The sequence below is a fragment of the Caretta caretta genome, chromosome 10, assembly GCF_965140235.1.
Source record: "Caretta caretta isolate rCarCar2 chromosome 10, rCarCar1.hap1, whole genome shotgun sequence".
NCBI classification, from domain to species: Eukaryota; Metazoa; Chordata; order Testudines; family Cheloniidae; genus Caretta; species Caretta caretta.
In genome coordinates, this window is record NC_134215.1 from 63208907 (window position 1) to 63227035 (window position 18129).

At 40.5% G+C, this 18129-nt stretch overlaps 1 long non-coding RNA gene across 1 annotated transcript in view; it reads left to right on the plus strand.

Moving 5' to 3' along the window:
• The window catches only part of LOC142073393 (uncharacterized), a 142492-nt gene that overhangs the window by 108843 nt on the left and 15520 nt on the right, over positions 1 to 18129 (plus strand). The window contains exon 2 of the long non-coding RNA XR_012670243.1: positions 10654 to 10774. This is a non-coding gene — a long non-coding RNA (uncharacterized LOC142073393). The remainder of the gene's footprint in view (positions 1 to 10653; positions 10775 to 18129) is intronic.

Sequence of the window (18129 nt, forward strand, 5' to 3'; positions counted from 1 at the left end):
ACAATATTATCATGCCAATAATATATCATTATTAAGGTGATTTATTTCAAAATACCTGCCAGCAAATATGTCTAACAATACAGACAACAAAAAAGATTCAGGAAATGTTCATTTTGATAAGTAGGTTCCTTACTAGGCATATTAATAAGAACATTGAGTAATTCATTTAAACTACAATACAGAAACATATTTCCTGCACCCTTTAGAAGCAGTTCAAAGGTTTGGGGGAGTCAGGGGTAACAGAGGGACTGAGGGAGAGGGAAGTAATTGATGGGAGGAGCCTGGGATTGAATTTGGAGGGTTGTTGGGTGTAGGTGGGAGAAGTAAGGAACAGGATTTTTTTTAGGCAGGGGGGATTATTAGGGAATTAGAGAGTCTCCCCCATGCAGACCCTGGCTGACCCCTAGCCTCTCCCATTCAGTCAGGTACATCTGCCCCTGTGTGTCCCTGGACCCCCACTCCCCATTCAACCAGGCACATCTGCCTGACCCCATGTGTCCCTGCACCCCCACTCCTATTCAGCCACTGCCTCAATGTTGTCACCCCACTAGTTCCTGTTCCCCCACCCCAGTCTGTCCTTCCACTAGTCCTTTTGAACCCTACTCCGTGTACCCCCCAGCAGCTGCATGTGCCTGCTCTATCCGTCCCCCATACCACCTCACCTGGCCCTCTCTTCCCCTGGCTCCTCTGGCCTATGAGCCAGCTGCCATCTCTTCTGGCACCACATCAGCCCCTGGATGGTGAAAGTTGTAGTTGAGCATGACCCCTCTCATGGCTTCCCTTCACCTCCCCATCAGAATAAATTATTTGCAAGGGAGGAGGAAATTTGTGGGGACATTAATTCTGCGCTTGTGCAGTGGCATGGAATTCCCCCAGGAGTAAATAATATACCATGATGTCCCAATTATCAAAACCTCCCTTTTCAGTCTAACAGTAATTTGTGTTAATAAGGAACAGATCCTGGGCAGAGTTCTGGAACTGTAAGTTGGAGAGAGGGGTGGGCACAAGCTTGTAAAAGGAAAGAAGGGAACATATCCTTGCAAGGCTGCTGGGGAGTCAAAAATGAAAGCTACTGAATCTTACCGGCTGGCCACAGTAATCAGAGCATTTTCTGATTCTGTTCTATTTTCTACAAGTGATAACAAAAGTAAAACAAGGCTCTAGATTATCTGGATTAAAATTAGATTATTCCCAAATGCCTAATGAGTGTTAGGGTATTATCATCTATCCTCTCATTTACCAAGCATCAGCTCTGTTTCGTATACTTTTAAAGCACTTAGAGTCTGATTCAAAACCCATTGAAGTTGATAAAAAAAACTTCCTATAACTTCAATCAAGTCTATAGCCTGCACTAAATTTGGCTTTTGTCATTGGAATTAGACCCTTATTAGCTCTGATCTCTGGCCATTCTTGTAAAGGTATTTTCTAAAAAGTGTTTTGCATTCATTCAGCAGACATTTTTCAAATAGCCATTTTTTTGTTATCAGCAACAATGGAGAATTGGTGCTCCTGTCACTTTGCTGGGAACATGTTGTGCTCACGTGGGTGTGGAGATGAAGCATTTGTTGCCAGACGAATTATATGAAAGTGGTGAAAAACATTTCTTAAAAGTGTTCACTATTTTTCTTTTTGTAAAATTCATGAAGAAGAGATTTTTCCTTCTGGCAAACATTCCAAAAAGCACAGACACAACAATCTGCAAAACAGCCTCCAGTTGCCATCTTAGTAGTGACAGGTTTCAGAGTAGCAGCCATGTTAGTCTGTATTCGCAAAAAGAAAAGGAGTACTTGTGGCACCTTAGCGACTAACAAATTTGTTTGAGCGTAAGCTTTCGTGAGCTACAGCTCACTTCATCGGATGCATTCATCTTAGTAATGTGTCTTTTGTGCATCAAAGGTGAAGAACTAGAAAATATTGCCTGCAGCTAATACTACTACTGCCCTCCTCTCAGGGTCTGGAAAGTGTCTCTCAAACTCTAGTGGCTTTTGAACCTTTTGTGACGTGGAGGCTCAGCATAAGGAGCAGCTAACAGGGGAGTTTTGCGAGAGAGTTCAGAGGGGGAATTTGAGGGGGTGCTAGATACGCTTAAAACTTCTTTAAACTTAAGCCCCAAAACACCCTGATAAACTCAAAATATCAACAAAGGAATGAGCTGTAGGAGTAAAAAGAGAATGCAGGCAGAAGTCCAGCAACAGAGTGGGGGCTATCCTGTTTATTGCACTCAATGCAGCATGTATGATTACCTGCCCTATGGGCAGGCTGCATATGTTTGCGTTCGGTGCAAGGAGCTCCTGGCCCTCAGAGACCATATACAAGCTTTGGAGGCCAGAGAGGCTGAACTGGAGGAGCTAAGGAAGACAGAGAGATACATAGATGAGACTTTCCAGGACACAGTAGAATGATCCCACCTCTGGTCTGACAGCCTCCGTGCTGTTGAGGAGGATGAAAGTCTAACGAAAGGAGAACATCCAACTGGAGCTGAGGGAAATGATCCCATAATTGGGACCCTCCTTCCAGATGATATTGTGGTATCCTCTCACACTGAGGATACCTCTCCGGAGGAGGGACTCCAGTTATTAGGGAGAGACAGATAATAGTTATGGGAGTTCCAATCCTTAGAAACATAGATAGCTGGGTTTGCAATGACTGGGAGAACCACATGGTGACTTGCCTGCCTGATGCAAAGGTTGCAGATCTCTCGAGACATCTAGATAGACATGTGTAGTTCTGGGGAGGAGCCGGTGGTCGTGGTACATTTAGGTATCAATGATATAGGGAAGGATAGGACAAAAGTCCTGCAGGCCAGATTTAGGCTGCTAGGTAAGAGATTGAAGTCCAGGACCTTTATGGGAGCATTCTCTGAAATGCTTCCAGTTCCATGCGCAGGGCCAGTTAGACAGGCAGAACTGCTGGGTCTCAATGTGTGGATGAGATGATGGTGTAGGGAGGAGGGGTTTAGATTTATTAGGAACTGGGGAAACTTTTGGGAAAGGGGGAGCCTATACAGGAAGGATGGGCTTCACCTACACCAAAATGGAACCAGATTGCTGGCACTTAAAATTAAAAAGGTCATAGAATTTTTTTCAACTAAGGGCTGGGGGAAAGCCAACAGGTGCGGAGGAACATGTGGTTCGGACAGAGACATCCCTTAGGGGAGGTTCTATTAATGGAGATTCTCTATGTCCTAGTAAGGAAGAGAGGATGGAAGATGATAAAATATGGGTAAGATCTGATGAGAAACAGTCAAATGAAAAAGAGTCCCATTCAATTACATCATGTAATTAGGGGTATGGAATAGCTTCCATATGGGGAGAAATTAATAAAATTGAGACTTTTCAACTTGGAAAAGAGATCACTAAGGGGGGGGGATGATATAGATGTCTATAAAATCATGAAATGTGTGGAGAAAGTATATAAGGAAGTGTTATTACTCCTTCTCGTAACACAAGAACTAGGGGTCACCAAATGAAATTAATAGGCAGCAGGTTTAAAACAAACAAAAGGAAGTATTTCTTCACACAATGCACAGTCAACCTGTGGAACTCTTTGCCAGAAGATGTTGTGAAGGCCAAGACTACAACTTGGTTCAAAAAAGAACTAGATAAATTCATGGAAGATAGGTCCATCAATGGCCATTAGCCAGGATGGGCAGCATTGGTGTCCCTAGCCTGTTTGCCAGAAGCTGGGAATGGGCAACAGGGGATGGATCATCAGATGATTACCTGCTCTGTTCATTCTATCTGAGGCACCTGGCAATGGCCACTGTCAGAAGACAGGATACTGGGCTAGATGGACCTTTGATCTGACCAGTATGGCTGTTCTTATGTTCACTTTGGAATGGATACTTACGTGAATCTCTTTTGCTATGGAAATTAGACTAGACAAATAAAGAGAGCAGGCTTATTTATAAGATTCATGGTATTCCTGGGGAAGGAGTGATAACAGCCAATTTCTTGAAGCTTTTCAGAATATCTTCTTCCAAGTGGTCTGAAACCAGGAAGCAGAGAGGCTAAAATAAAATAATTTTTTAAAAAATAAGTTAAACATGGACTTTAAAAAATTGGGTCAAGTTTTCAGCACAGGTCCAGAGTGGGCCTTACATTCCATTAATTTAATCAATCCCTGGGCAGAACGTGAACAGCAATTAGCATCATTATATGCCACACATTTGCAGTGTCACTACGTATTACTTCTATCACCTTATGAACCAGGTGTTAAAAAGAAAACAGGGCTGACCTAGTGGCCTGAAGTAGTGCTCTGCAGAGCTGCTCAGGCGACCCATATTTAATTACTAGGTCTCCTTCCTGAAGGCAGCTGTGCCTGGGAGCCTTGAAGAAGTGCTTTTGTCTTTACCATGCAAGCCATGCCAGCATAAATTATAGTTATGACAATAGCCTATTTATCCTATTGTGACATGACCAGATAAAGTGAAGTAAACAAAGTAGGTCATGTACTTCACAGCACAACACAATATGCTAGGGAGAAATGAGCTTTGATGCAGAAAATCTTGTCGTGGTGTTTTGTCACTTTTCCTGTTTTGCAAAAGGAGAGAAGAATTAAGGAGCATATGGGAATTTGCTGCAGCTGAGTGGCAAGAATTCTCTCACATCCCTTCCAGATGGCTTAGACTTTCCTTGGAACTGAATGCCACATGTAAAATTAGCTCCCTGTTTATTCTCATTTAATAACAGTTGCAAAGGTGAAAAGGAGATTAATCTGTCAGAAAAGCCATGAGAGCACTGAGATGTCTTTCTTGCAAAATACTTAATACTAAGTGATACAGTTCTTTAGCTTGAGCAGAAGGAGATGACTGCAAATAAGTAGTTTGATTTACTGTGTGTATTCAAACAAGATGGCACAAAGAGAAAAGGGAAGTCTTTCCTAGCTAGGCAAGGCTTTATTTCCTTTTTAAAAAACATATTCCTGGTTATTATAATAAAGAATAAATACTGACTGGATTCAGACATGTTGCTCAAGCAAGTTCTAAGAATGAAAGAACAAAGAGTGTGAGATATCAAGATTGATATAGCTGTGGAGGGAACTAGCAAAGGCTATAAATTGTGTGGTTGTTTTGTGATAACTAATAGTAACTAAGATATAAGATGAAATCATTAAAGTCACTGTAGCCTACAGTTCTACACATTACAGAATATTAAAGAAATGCGCAGATCCATCCAACTGTTCATGCGTAAGGGCTATAGAAGGATCCTGCATATCTCTTTCTGTGTTCTGTGACTGAGGCAAGTAGGCTAGCTAAAGAAGGCAGACTTAACTTTTTCTCTCTTCTCTAAATTTCCCCTCAACCCTAGAGTCAAAACCTGCTTTATACATGGGTGAGCTGTGTGAATTCTGACTCGTATAAACAGTTTTAAAAGCATGTGTTTTGTGTATGTCAGTGATGGGTTTTATTGCACGGAATAGAACAGAAAACAATTCCTAATTTCATGCTGTCATTTTCTTTAGCCAGTGCTAAATTGGAGATTTATCAGTAACTTGAGCTGAATTAAGTATGTATGCAGTATTGCCAAACCCAAGCTGTCAAAAATCAGACTCCCTGCCCCTGTCCCTCCCCCAAAAATCATGAGTTTGGCTTAAAAATCATGAGATTTAAAAAAGAAAACAAACCATACATTTTGGGTTGTTTTTATTCGTTGGTTTCTATGCTGTTAGGTCACATTTTCAAGTTTTTTTTTCTGAAATCAGGAAGGCGAGAAACTTGCTTTGTGAGAGTCGCATGTAATCACATGACTCCAGGAATTGAAGCCTCAAAAAACCCCCACCACCAAATATTGCAAGATTCATAATAAAACTGCAAGATGTGGCAATACTGGGTGGGGGGAGAGCTCGGCGGAGAACAATAGTACCATTTCATGTAGGATTTTAAGATTTTAAAGTCTGGCTTTATTCCAATTCAAAAAGAAAACCACAAATTTCTAAATTCTCTGTGAAACTGAATTACCATTCTCTTCCTCAGCTCTGTTGGGAGCCCCATCTTCAGCGCAGTCTGCATGATGAACTTCCCCAGAGCCAGGGACCAGTGCTGCAAGCCTGGAACTCCCAGGACTTCCGGGCTCACCATCCACCCAACAGACACGCTGTTCAGTCTATATAAATCTGGGCTCCTGGGGCTCCCAGGCTCTCAGCTCCCAATCAGCCCACCAGGTGGGTGAGCTGGCAGGAAACCAGGCAGGTTTCCAACAAAAATCTGCCTGCCTGGCAGGGTTCCATCAAAAACCTGTCTGGTTTCTGGTGGAATTTTGCTGAAATTGACACAGTCTTGTGAAACATTTTGCTTTTGATAAACCAGCAAATTCCAGCAAAAGTGTTTTGTTGAAATTTTTCCAGTCAGGTCTAGTTGTAGGTATTTTCTCATATTCATTAGTACTGTAGTAGCTTGCCTTACTGGAAGAATACAACTAGTGCATTATTTTTGGAACTCAAGCTCTGTCACATCTGATCTCTCTAGATAGCTGAAAATCAAATTTCCACATCTGGCCAACTTCAATTAATTTGGCAATCAAGCATCTAATTTTCTTTTCCACTAGGATAATGTCTTTTAATTAAACTAATGCACAAGCGTCCCACACAACACATCCTGGTCCTCTTCAGGAACTGAAGGACCCAGAGCTCTATGGCTATAACTTAACTCCACAATGTCTAAAGAAAATATTGCCATTTATAAATAGTGTGGTCAGTGCCAAATCATGCTGATAGAAGTACTTTAAGTTACATCACACCATCATGGGCTCTCACTCTATTTGTCAACAACAGTACAAATGAGTGATGAAATAGTTATAGGTTTGGTCAATACAGCTTGCAGCTAGCCTCATCTTACACAAGAAGGAAGCAGCTGTTTTTCTTTCAGTACACAATAAATCATGTTTATGTCAATGACTTTAGCGATGAACTTGTACAGGCAGTGTCTTTTATATGATTTCATACATTCTGTTGGATTCAAAATACTTTGAAATGTCTGTGCTACTTAAATTTTTAAATTTTTCACTTTTTACCTACTATGCAAAATGTCTTTATGCCCAATACAAAATGTTAAATAACTTAATGCACATTCATTAATCCTGAATATTTTGCCTGGTTCCTCAGAAGCATCAATCTTTTAATTCCAGAATGACAAAAAACATAAGGTCCAATCTGCAAATGCTGCTGGTGGACATTAATCTGAGCAGTTTTGTTACTTTCAAAAGGGGACTATTCACATAAGCAAGGAATACTCTCAGCAATCAAGATTTGATGGATCAAGCTTTTTTCTTTTTCTATGCAATTCTTTTCTATTAAGTAACAGTGGTTTACTTTTATTATATTTTTAAAATTTTTTTGCAGACATCTAGTTCTTATTTTTGGTGTTTTTAAAAACTTTTGATATGGGAAGCTAGAATGTACTTGGTCCTTGCGTAGGTAAGCAACAGCCCTCTATTGAATCTCCCTGCAGAAGGGCTAGGCACAATTGCTGGTACTCCAAGGAGGTGCACACAGGACAGAGAGGGCCGAAGAGAAGATGGGACAATGCAGTAGCCTCAAATCTGATCATAAGCACCTTGAAGAGGCACCATGCCAATCTAAAGGGTGGTTCAGTAGGTAGGTGTACTTCCCCCATGGGAGCATAGAATTATAGAAGATTAGGGTTGGAAGACACCTCAGGAGGTCATCTAGTCTAATGCCCTGCTCAAAGCAGACCAACGCCAACTAAATCGTTTAAGGCAGGCGTTAAAAACCTATAAGGGTGGAGATTCCACCACCTCCCTAGGTAACCCATTCCAGTGCTTCACCACCCTCCTAGTGAAATAGTGTTTCCGAATATCCAACCTAGACCTCCTCCACTGCAACTTGAGATCATTGCTTCTTGTTCCGTCATCACTGAGAACAGCCTACCTCCATCCTCTTTGGAACCCCCCCACCCCCTTCAGGTAATTGAAGGCTGCTATCAAATCCCCCCTCACTCTTTTCTTCTGCAGACTAAATAACCCCAGTTCCTTCATCCTCTCCTCGTAAGTCATGTGCCCCAGCCCCAGTTGTCCTCTGCTGGACTCTCTCCAATTTGTCCACATCCCTTCTGTAATGGAGGGACCAAAACTGGACGCAGTACTCCAGGTGTGGCCTCACCAGTGCCGAATAGAGGGGAATAAGCACTTCCCTCGATCTGCTGGCAATGCTCCTATTAATGCAGCCCAATATGCCGTTATCCTTCTTGGCAACAAAGGCACACTGCTGACTCATATCCAGCTTCTTGTCCACTATAATCCCCAGGTCCTTTTCTGCAGAACTGATGCTTAGTCATTTGGTCCGCAGCCTGTAGCGGTGCATGGATTCTTCCTTCCTAAGTGCAGAATTCTGTACTTGTCCTTGTTGAACTCCTCAGATTCTTTTGGCCCAATCCTCCAATTTGTTTAGGTCACTCTGGACCCTATCCCTATCCTCCAGCATATCTACCTCTCCCCCCAGCTCAGTGTTATCCGCAAATTTACTAAGGGTGCAATCCATCCCATCATCCAGATCATTAATGAAGATGTTGAACAAAACTGGCCCCAGGACTGACCCCTGGGGCACTCTGCTTGATGCTGGCTGCCAACTAGACATCGAGCAGTTGATCACTACCCGTTGAGCCCAACTATCTAGCCAGCTTTCTATCCACCTTATAGTCCATTCATCCAATCCATACTTCCTTAACTTCACTAAAGTCAAGGTATATCACGTCCACCGCTTTCCCCATATCCACAGAGCGATCACATTTATGTTGATGGAAAAACTTCCATTTATTACAGTAGGAACAGGGTTTTTGCTTTTTGACTTTCATTAGTTTTACATACATAAGCAATCTAAGGGATTGCCCATGCGGAGACTTAGGATGTGAATGTACAGCGCACAAGCCTGCTGCATGCTAAGGGCTTTGTCCAACTGCAGTAGGTCAAAGCACTCTACCTGCTACTGTGCACTAAAAGTTCCACAATGCACTTTACCTACTGCTTGTTGGAAAGCTCTTATAGAGGCTAATGTCAATATCACCTACTCAAGCACCCAAAAATTGCAAGTCAGGACCCAAAAAATCATGAGATTTTAGAAAAGGATTTTGGATCTTTTCATTTGCCTTCAGGTTTTTGAGTCCAGAGGGTTCACATTTTCCTGGTTCTCTTTATCACCCTGAGAACTACAAACTTTTAAAAATTAAAGCTGAGATTGTCATGTAACCACATGATTCCAGCAGCTGGGACTTAAAAAAACAAAACCAACCCAAATATTAAACTTATGATAAAATTGTGAAAGTTGGCAACAGTGTCTTTGGCTTAATAAAAGAAAACGTGTGTTCTGTTAACAGTTTAATTTGAAGAAATCAGGAAAAAGAACAAAGAAGTACACTTTCTACAGTTCTAATTTAGGCCCAAAGAAGCCTTTGTTAATGACCCTGAAGCATCTCTTCCGCATACAATTTGCTTTGGTTTTGGAAAGCTGTTTTCAATTAAAGATATTTATAAAGAAAATTATTTTCTGGCATTGTTTACATGCCAGCACTGAGTTGTTATAAAAATAACAAAATTGTAAAGGGACAATGCAGCTGGCAATTTCCAGAGCACATCTCCTTCTGACAACAGCTGCTGTGTACTGCCTTAAATTATTATCCATGTATTTACAGACTTGGGTATGATTCTGATCTCACTGACATCAGTGGAATTAAAAACGTGGGAAACTTGTGACTGTAAACTAAGGTCCTGAAGTCCTGCATTCCTTAATCAGGCAAAACTTCCAATGTCTTCAAGGATTGCTCGTAAATAACAGTAACTTTTCAGGCTGGCATAAGGCTGAACAAGTAGAAGTGGAGAGGCAGCACCGAGGGTTTAATAAAATGCAGTAATAATATAAAGAGCCTGTTGCAAGATAATAAGAAATCAGTTAGTTATCTGATGAGAGGTGATTTTTGCAGGGGTAGCAAGTTAACCCTCACTCCCAAAGGGATGTGGGTTAAAATAGGCCTTGTTATATACACACCATGCTTTTGAACTAATCTAGTGGAGTAGTTCCATATGGAAATCCCCAGGAAATAAATACTATTTACTGATGCACAGTTGAACAAGAAGCAAGTCTCTGTACATGATCAGATTAGTTTTCCGCAGACAACCAAGTGGTTTTCCAGAAAATGCCTCATGGATAGAATAAGGAGGATAATGAACTTGGATCAAGGGTTAAATAGTATGTACTGCGAATGAAATAGAAATAAAAAACAAAACAAAACAAAAACCTGGATACAAACGACAATAAATTCAGAGCATTTAACATTCAGGCAACATGTGGCCATTCAGTCCTCTGCATTCTCTGTGGATAGTTGGAAGCAAGATAGCTCATACTGGACTCATTGGCTAAGCTCCAATTGGCTATTATCCAACAAAACTGCAGGTGACTGCAGAGGGAGCTGTTAACTCATTACAAATGGAGTTTCTGGGTTAGGCAGCTACTAAAGGAGACCCTTTCTTCTGTGGTCTAGAGTTTCTCATGTTGTTAGTTGCTGCTGGAGGTTCCATAACCCAGGCAGTATTTCAAGGAATCTGACTTAACGGAATTGATACAAGCATAGTTGCTTTAATAGCATAGTGAAGAGTGAAAGAGGCCTCATTGCACTGTAGCTGACACTGTATCTTTTCTCCCCAGCTCCCTCAACAGACTGATCTCCCAGTCTAGAAGCTGCTCCATAAGATAGATCACTGGAACGAACCTTCCTTACCCTTAATTCTGTGTGTCTCAATGCCAGAAACCCCTCTAGCAAAGAAAGGTAAGTCATCCTTCATCCGATGAAGTGAGCTGTAGCTCACGAAAGCTTATGCTCAAATAAATTGGTTAGTCTCTAAGGTGCCACAAGTACTCCTTTTTTTCATACTTCAGGGGCTCCCTTAGAGTTTCTAGTCCCCTGGTGTATTTAGATTCCATTAGTATTTTGGGATGTGGTAGTATTCTAAGGAAATCAGGGGGATATTTATAAATCACTCAGACCAGTCAGCTTTGATTATAGCTGATTTCCAACACCTTCTGTAGAGACCAGCTGTGCCTTTGAGAGCCTTATATAAAGCAAATACTTCTGAAAGTCTTAGCAAACTGTTCAAGGTGTGGGAGTTTTGTCAGAGAAATATCAAATGATAACTGTAAGAACACTGAAATGAGCTGGGGATCACTGAGATTCAGTTATAATTGCAATAAGAAATTGTGTGGAGCCTAGTCCTTTAGCCAGAATCTTGCTCCTATAAAGAGTTCAGGAGCAAACCCATCAAATGTTGTGGTGGAACTGCCCTCAAGTCTAATGAGGAAATATCAGCTAATTGTGAATAAGAAACTGCTTTAGCTGAATGAGTTGAAGGAAAAAATGTACATAGAGCAAAGTTTCAAATTAAACTAAATTGCTGCCACCTAAATGTTGTTTGTATGTAGATGCACCTAATTCTGAACATCACTCAAGGTTTTTGTAAGGTGAAAATCTTATTAGTGTCCATTGTGAGCTGTTAGAAGATGGGTGTTTTCACAGATGTTCTTAGCAGGAGCTGTCAGGGCTTGGCAAATACTGTATGTGCGTTTGCATTTTTAGGTGATCCCAGTTACATAGATTATACACACCAGGGAAAGTCAAACCTATCATCTATTTTATGAGAACTTGAAATTATTTGAATAATTATTGAATTATTATTATTTGAATAGTTATTATGATAATTAATAATCATACACATTGTAAGGAGAGTGATCACTTTAGATAAGCTATTACCAGCAGGAGAGTGGGGTGAGGGGAGAGAAAACCTTTTGTAGTGATAAACACCCATTTTTTCATGGTTTGTGTGTATAAAAGCATCTTCTGTATTTTCCACAGTATGCATCCGATTAAGTGAGCAGTAGCTCACGAAAGCTTATGCTCAAATAAATTTGTTAGTCTCTAAGGTGCCACAAGTACTCCTTTTTCTTTTTGTGAATACAGACTAACACGGCTGTTACTCTGAAACCAGTTTGATATTGCTTTCTCTTGTTTCCAGAGTTTTACATCTAACAGGACTGGCACTTGGCCAATGCGTGTCAGAGAACAGGTTAATAATAACATAAGGGTGATCCTGCAGGCCACTTAGACAGAACTTTCATTGATTATAGTAGCAGCACTGGGCCTTAATTAAAGATTGTGAGACTTGGCCTATGCACAATTTATCAGTTTTATTGGTGTATGGATCAATTCCTTTTAAGAGATGAGAGCTGGCACTTTATTCCCGACCATATATAATGCACTTTGGTATTTAAAATGTAAATAAGCTGGTCCAGAGATTTAACTTAAAAAAAAAATGCAGGGCTTGATTCAGCACAAACCACAGTGCAGAAGGCAAACACTTTCTGCTGAATCAGATAAGCCTGCTTATTACATACAGGTCACAACAATCTCTGAGCCTGTCTCACAGAATTAACTTCTCTATTTCTTTTACTTTTTGCTTCTCTCTCCTCATGTTGGCTCCTCACGAGGAGCCAAAGCCTGTGCTGGGAAACAAAACCAAAGCAGGGGGGCTTTAACAACCTGAAATAAAGGGGATGGAAGCCTGCCCTCAACCAATGAGATCTGAGGCACCTACCCAGGTGGGTTGCAGCTGTTACTGCTGAGTATGCGCAGATGTATATAGGTTACTTCTCCACTATACAAAGGTGTAAGCCAGGCCCTGTAAAATCTGTCCCTAGAGCTATCAAACCTTACCTGTCCAGATTGCAACCCTACTTCCACACTCAGTGAGGAACACCATGGTACTCTGTACCACGGACTAGAGCAGTTCTTCAGTGCTTGTTCTCCACTGCCTGTACCCCTCCCATAAAGTCTAATTGTGGAATTTCTGCTGCATTTTGGACCAGAGCAAAAGACTGAAAAGGCAGGCATGAGCCCAGCAGAATTCTCCTGTGCTCATGCTTTAGAGCCTTGCAAAGTTCATGGCCAAGAGGAATTGCAAGGTGAGAGCAGAAGAGATTGGGGGAGAGAGGCAGAGAGTGAATGAGGTAAGGGATAGGGGGAGGGGAGAAAGGAAGGTTCCAGGACAGTGAAAGAGGATGCATAAGAAAAGAGAGAGAGTTAGGCACATTGAAAATGAAGGCAGAGATGGGGGTTAGACAGGAAGGTGGCAGTTGTGACAAGAGAAGAGAAGGTGGGTGGGTGGGAGAGAATGAAAGAAAAAGAAAATAGGAAAAAGAAATAGAGCGATGGGCTGGAAAATGGCACAAGATGATAAGAAAATGAGATCAAGACTATCAAATGAGAGTACAAGAGATGCTGCATCTCAAGGAGGGAAAGAAAAGGCCCAGGAATAGGAGTAAAATAGCAGAGCAAGTGTTCAGCAGAGAGCTGGTCAAATATCTCAACAACTGAGTCATTGAATAACTTAATCGATGAAGAACAGCAAGGTTAGTCAAGTAATGTCTGAATAATATCTGACCTAGTTTAATCCCAAACCACTAAGCTTGGTAGCTTTTGGCAGCCATCATTTGACTGATTATTTTTCAGCAACTATGTATCTATTTTGTTTTGCTCCAGGATATTTCCTATGAAATATCCATGCCTTTTTTGTACTTGAGTGAATCCACAAACTCACTAACTTGATACCTGAAATACTATACTCCAATACAATAATAATGATTATTGATAATACTTAGCTCTTACATGGCCCTTTACGCTTTCAAAGTGCCAAAGAAACTTTAACTCTTGAATCTCAGATTGCTTTCAGACAAGCAAAGTGATCACTGGCATGTTCCCCTATTTTAGCCTGGAAAGGACCCAAAGGCCCTGAGTAAGGTGATTGTGATAAGAACCAAGTTTCATTATTGTCTAGGTTATCCTGAGGGGGTTTCCTGTGGTGGCTGCATGTCTTTAGACATTTTCCTTAAAATAACAGCAATGATGCATCTGCTTTTTTAAAGTAGTGTATCCAACTAGAATTCCTCTAAGGATATGTCGACATGGCAGCTGAGCGGTGTGATTCCCAGCACAGGTCGACAGATTTGCACTAGCTCAGCTCCAGCTAGTATACTAAAAATAGCAGTGTGGACCTTGTGGCGCTGGTGGTGGCTCGGACTAGCGGCTCAAGTTCAGACCCTGGGGATGGGCAGGCTCAGACTCTGGCAGCTAGCTGGACCCACCACCGGTTCTGCCACACTGCTATTTTTAGCATGCTAGTTTGAGCTGACATAGCACAAGCCTGTCTAACCATACTGGGAATCGCACCTCCCAGCTGCAGTGTAGACATACCCCAAATTTTCCTAATTGTCTCAATTATCTCTGTAATAATATCCCAGATTAGAACTCTGTGATTTCCGCTGACCTGTGCTCTGCAGGTTTGTGAAAAGCTTTTCTATGGGAAAATTTTACCTTACCTTATTTAGGTAAAATTCCTGTTAACATCAATAAAAGACTGCAGGATTTAGCCCAATGACTTCTGTGGGAGTTTCACATGAGGGAAAACTGAGGCAAGAAGGATTTAGTCCATTAAAAAGGGTTTGAGGAAGAAGTAATGATTTTTTTTTAAAATAATTCTGATAGTAACTATAGAAAATCATGCCACTGATGGTTCAGGGCTACATTGGACTAGATAGGGAGTAAGGGAGTAAGGAGAAGTAAGAATTTGCCTTACGCCCCTCTGCAGCATTAGTGAACAACACATTTTCTTTTTAATAAATAGATAAATATTTGCCCCATCATCTTCTGCGAGGAGACAGGTTTTTACCACCTCTACCATGGAGCAGCAGTTTCTATTTTAAATTATTCAAGTGGGTGTCTGAGTTCTGAGGCTGGTCCCCCCCCCTCCCAAATAAGTGAAAACTAAAGCCATTGGTTACCAGGTAATGGAGTGATCTGAGGAAAGCTTTGCTAGAAAGAAAATTCTTAATTCACTGTGAATATTCTGGAACCAAAGATTACAGATATGCTAATTTACACCTTCTGAAGATCTAGCCCTATAGCTCCTATAGGACTTACAGGGCCAGATCTCAACTGGTGTGAATTGGCATATACTGTATAGAACAAATTCCTATAGGATATATAGGGCTAGATCGTTCAGTAAACTCAATGGAGCTACACCAATTTTTGGCAGCTGAGAATCTGGCCTATAGTCTATAATTAGATATTTTATAGATGCTATCACATGTCTTATGGTCACTTATATTTTCAGTATAAGTGGCATAGTCCTGCTCCCACTGAAGCTGATTGGGATTTTTCCATTTATGTCAATGGGTTTATAGTATGGATGCCCAAGGAATATGCAAACACACTTTTGACTTAAAAACGACTAAAATTGAAAACAAAAATCTATCCCTGAAACCATGGCACAGAGTTGTCTTGGGCAACCCTCGTGCTACTTTTTATCAGCTGTATAACTTGTGTACAAGAATTAGTTTGCCTAAAAATAATTATTCTATCTTAATGAGTCATTGTTCTAAGCACAGAGATATTGCACCTACTCAGCTAAAAAAAAAAGCTATTAATATATGAAAATTAACTGAGACAAGTTAGCAACAACTGCTCTGTTCTCTAATTGTCTAATTCAAAATAAGCTTTATAGACTGGTTTAAATAGGCTGTGATTTAAGTAGTTGGTTCCCTAATTTATTAGTCCCCTTTGAAAGTCCCAGCCATAGTCCCTTGCTGGATCTCAATATAAATAGATATGTGTCATTGCATGGTTATCTCAGAATTTTAGAGAAACATATTTGAGCTCAGGAGGAGTAATACATGGACTGACTTCTTTCCATTCTCTTATTCCTTCTCAACTATTTTCTTTCACTGTATTTTCCTGGGAAAATATCCCAAATCTGATCAAGTGGCTTGGAGTGGTGTTTGGTTTATAATCACTTGCACAAGCTGCTTTCATGATGCGTTTGGCCATCCTTCAACTCCAGATCAATAGCTGGATCTGTGTATTATTGGAAAACTTGTAGCATTACTACATTGAAATTCTTCATTATAGACGTGCTGCCTAGATACAGCTGTTGATGGGTGCTATGCCTTAAAGTTATCAGGGAATCATGCCCTTTGTACTTGGCACAATTAATGCATTTCCATTTCTGTACGTGCTGCCGTTCCATGGTTAAAAAGCATAGCAATAGAGGCAGAGTATACTTTAATGCTCATATAACTGTTTCAGAAATGCCTGCTCAGAGTGGCTCTTTTTAAGGTCTTAATTTTACTGTGCACACTGTTTTAAGTCCTGAACAGGAATGAACAAGCTAACAGGTTTGGATAAAATAAGAACCTACCTGAACCTGTGACCAAACTTTGAACTGCACCTGAATCTTTGAGATCTGGAAATATTCAGTCATCTATTTTTTTTTTTCCTAGAGATGGGCTTGAATCAACCCCCAGATCTGAACACTCTGCCCTTAGGTTTGTATTGTGAACTCCCTATTTTGTAGGTTGGACTCAACTCTCTGTGTTTTCCATTTCATGTGTGGTTTTTCATTGGACTGGAAGTGGATGTGCTAAAGAACATGTACTACAAGAACACTTTAATCATATTTCTGGGAAGTCTGGGAAATCTCACACACGATACTGTTTTTGTGACTTTTCCAATCCAATAAACAGACCAAATAGGTTAAGCTTTGACTAGACTCCATACTTTAGAATGTTTTGTGACCCTTTTGAGATTTACCTATCAATAATCCTGGGCTCACAAATCCCAATGAGAAAATAATGGACACAGATAGGATTCCAGCATACAAGTGTTTGAGTTCTCTGGGAATTCTAGTGGACTTTGTACGTGAGAAATGCGCCCAAGCTGCACATTAAGGATCTGAGTGCAACTTTCCTGAAGTTTGAGGGTGTTCTGATATGGGACGGTAGTTCAGCCCAAAATAGAATTCAGAGTAATAGAATTTGGATTTAGATCTGGTTCTGAACATACCTAAAGTTTGGGAATTTGTCCCAGCTCATCTCTAGTTCATTGTATATAGATGAATGTATGCAATATTTGTGACATACTACCAAGCGGGAGTAGTTAAGCTCTGACCTTACAGTTAAACAATTTTAACTAAACTTAACTCAGAAGATTTAGTAACTTCTTTCCTTCAGTGAACAATGTACTTTCCCTCAATTAAAATAAATGCACAGCTGGTAGTACATTCCATTGGAAATTGGCTTCATCCCTAAAACAATAAGATGTCTGCTATAATCTTCACGTTATCTGTTAATTTATGATCTGTTTTGTTTTTTCTTGACTGCACATTCATCCCAATGCATTCTTTAATTTCTGCCATTCGCAGTGCATTCTTATGTGAAGGTATGAGGCTTTTATACATATACCTCAACATGACTTTCCTGAAAGTAGGAATACGTTCATCTCTGCATGCAGTCTAAGGAGTTTTGACCTTGATAGGTACATCTTACTGTTTTAGTATTGCTGACTTTTTCCATCTTGTTGCAACCTGACAGGATACTGAAAAGTCTTAAAAAGCAAGTGTAAAATGGAACTAGAAAACCTCTTTGCACTCAGTGTGCACAAAGATAGACACACTGGAGCTGGCAGTAATTACTGGACCAAATGTGCACATTCTTAATATTTCAGGATTGATTTAATTTGAAAAGCAAATAGTAATAGGGGACAGGCTAGCTAGACAGTAAACAATGTATCCCATGCTGATAACTGATTTAACAGGTTGTGGGATTAATTTCTAATATAGACTGTAGACAGGTTTCATGTAGGCACTACTGTCTGTTTGGCTGGTCAAATGGGAAGGTCTTTAGTGTTCATTTTTAAGTGGATTGAGGGTACAGTTTTGTAAGCGTATATTTCAGACGTGACCTGGGCACTTAGGTGCCTAAATCTCATTGACTTTTAATGAGAGATGAAAGAATACTGGAATGAACCCTAAAGAAAACATAAATCAGACAGCACAATTGTGATGAATAAATGGCTGTCTTCATGCTATTTTAAAGACTTATCCACAGTTCGTAGGATCAAAAATATTTCTTTGGATTGCCAAGGGCTTAATTGCTTAGAGAGATAACTAATGGGACTCTAGTTCCTTTCACCTCTAGTTCAAATCCAGCCCATGGTGATAGTGTTTGAAAGGCCATCTCATGTTTGATCAATAGATTAGTGAACTTGCTTCAACTTTTGTTGGATGCATGGCCACCTCA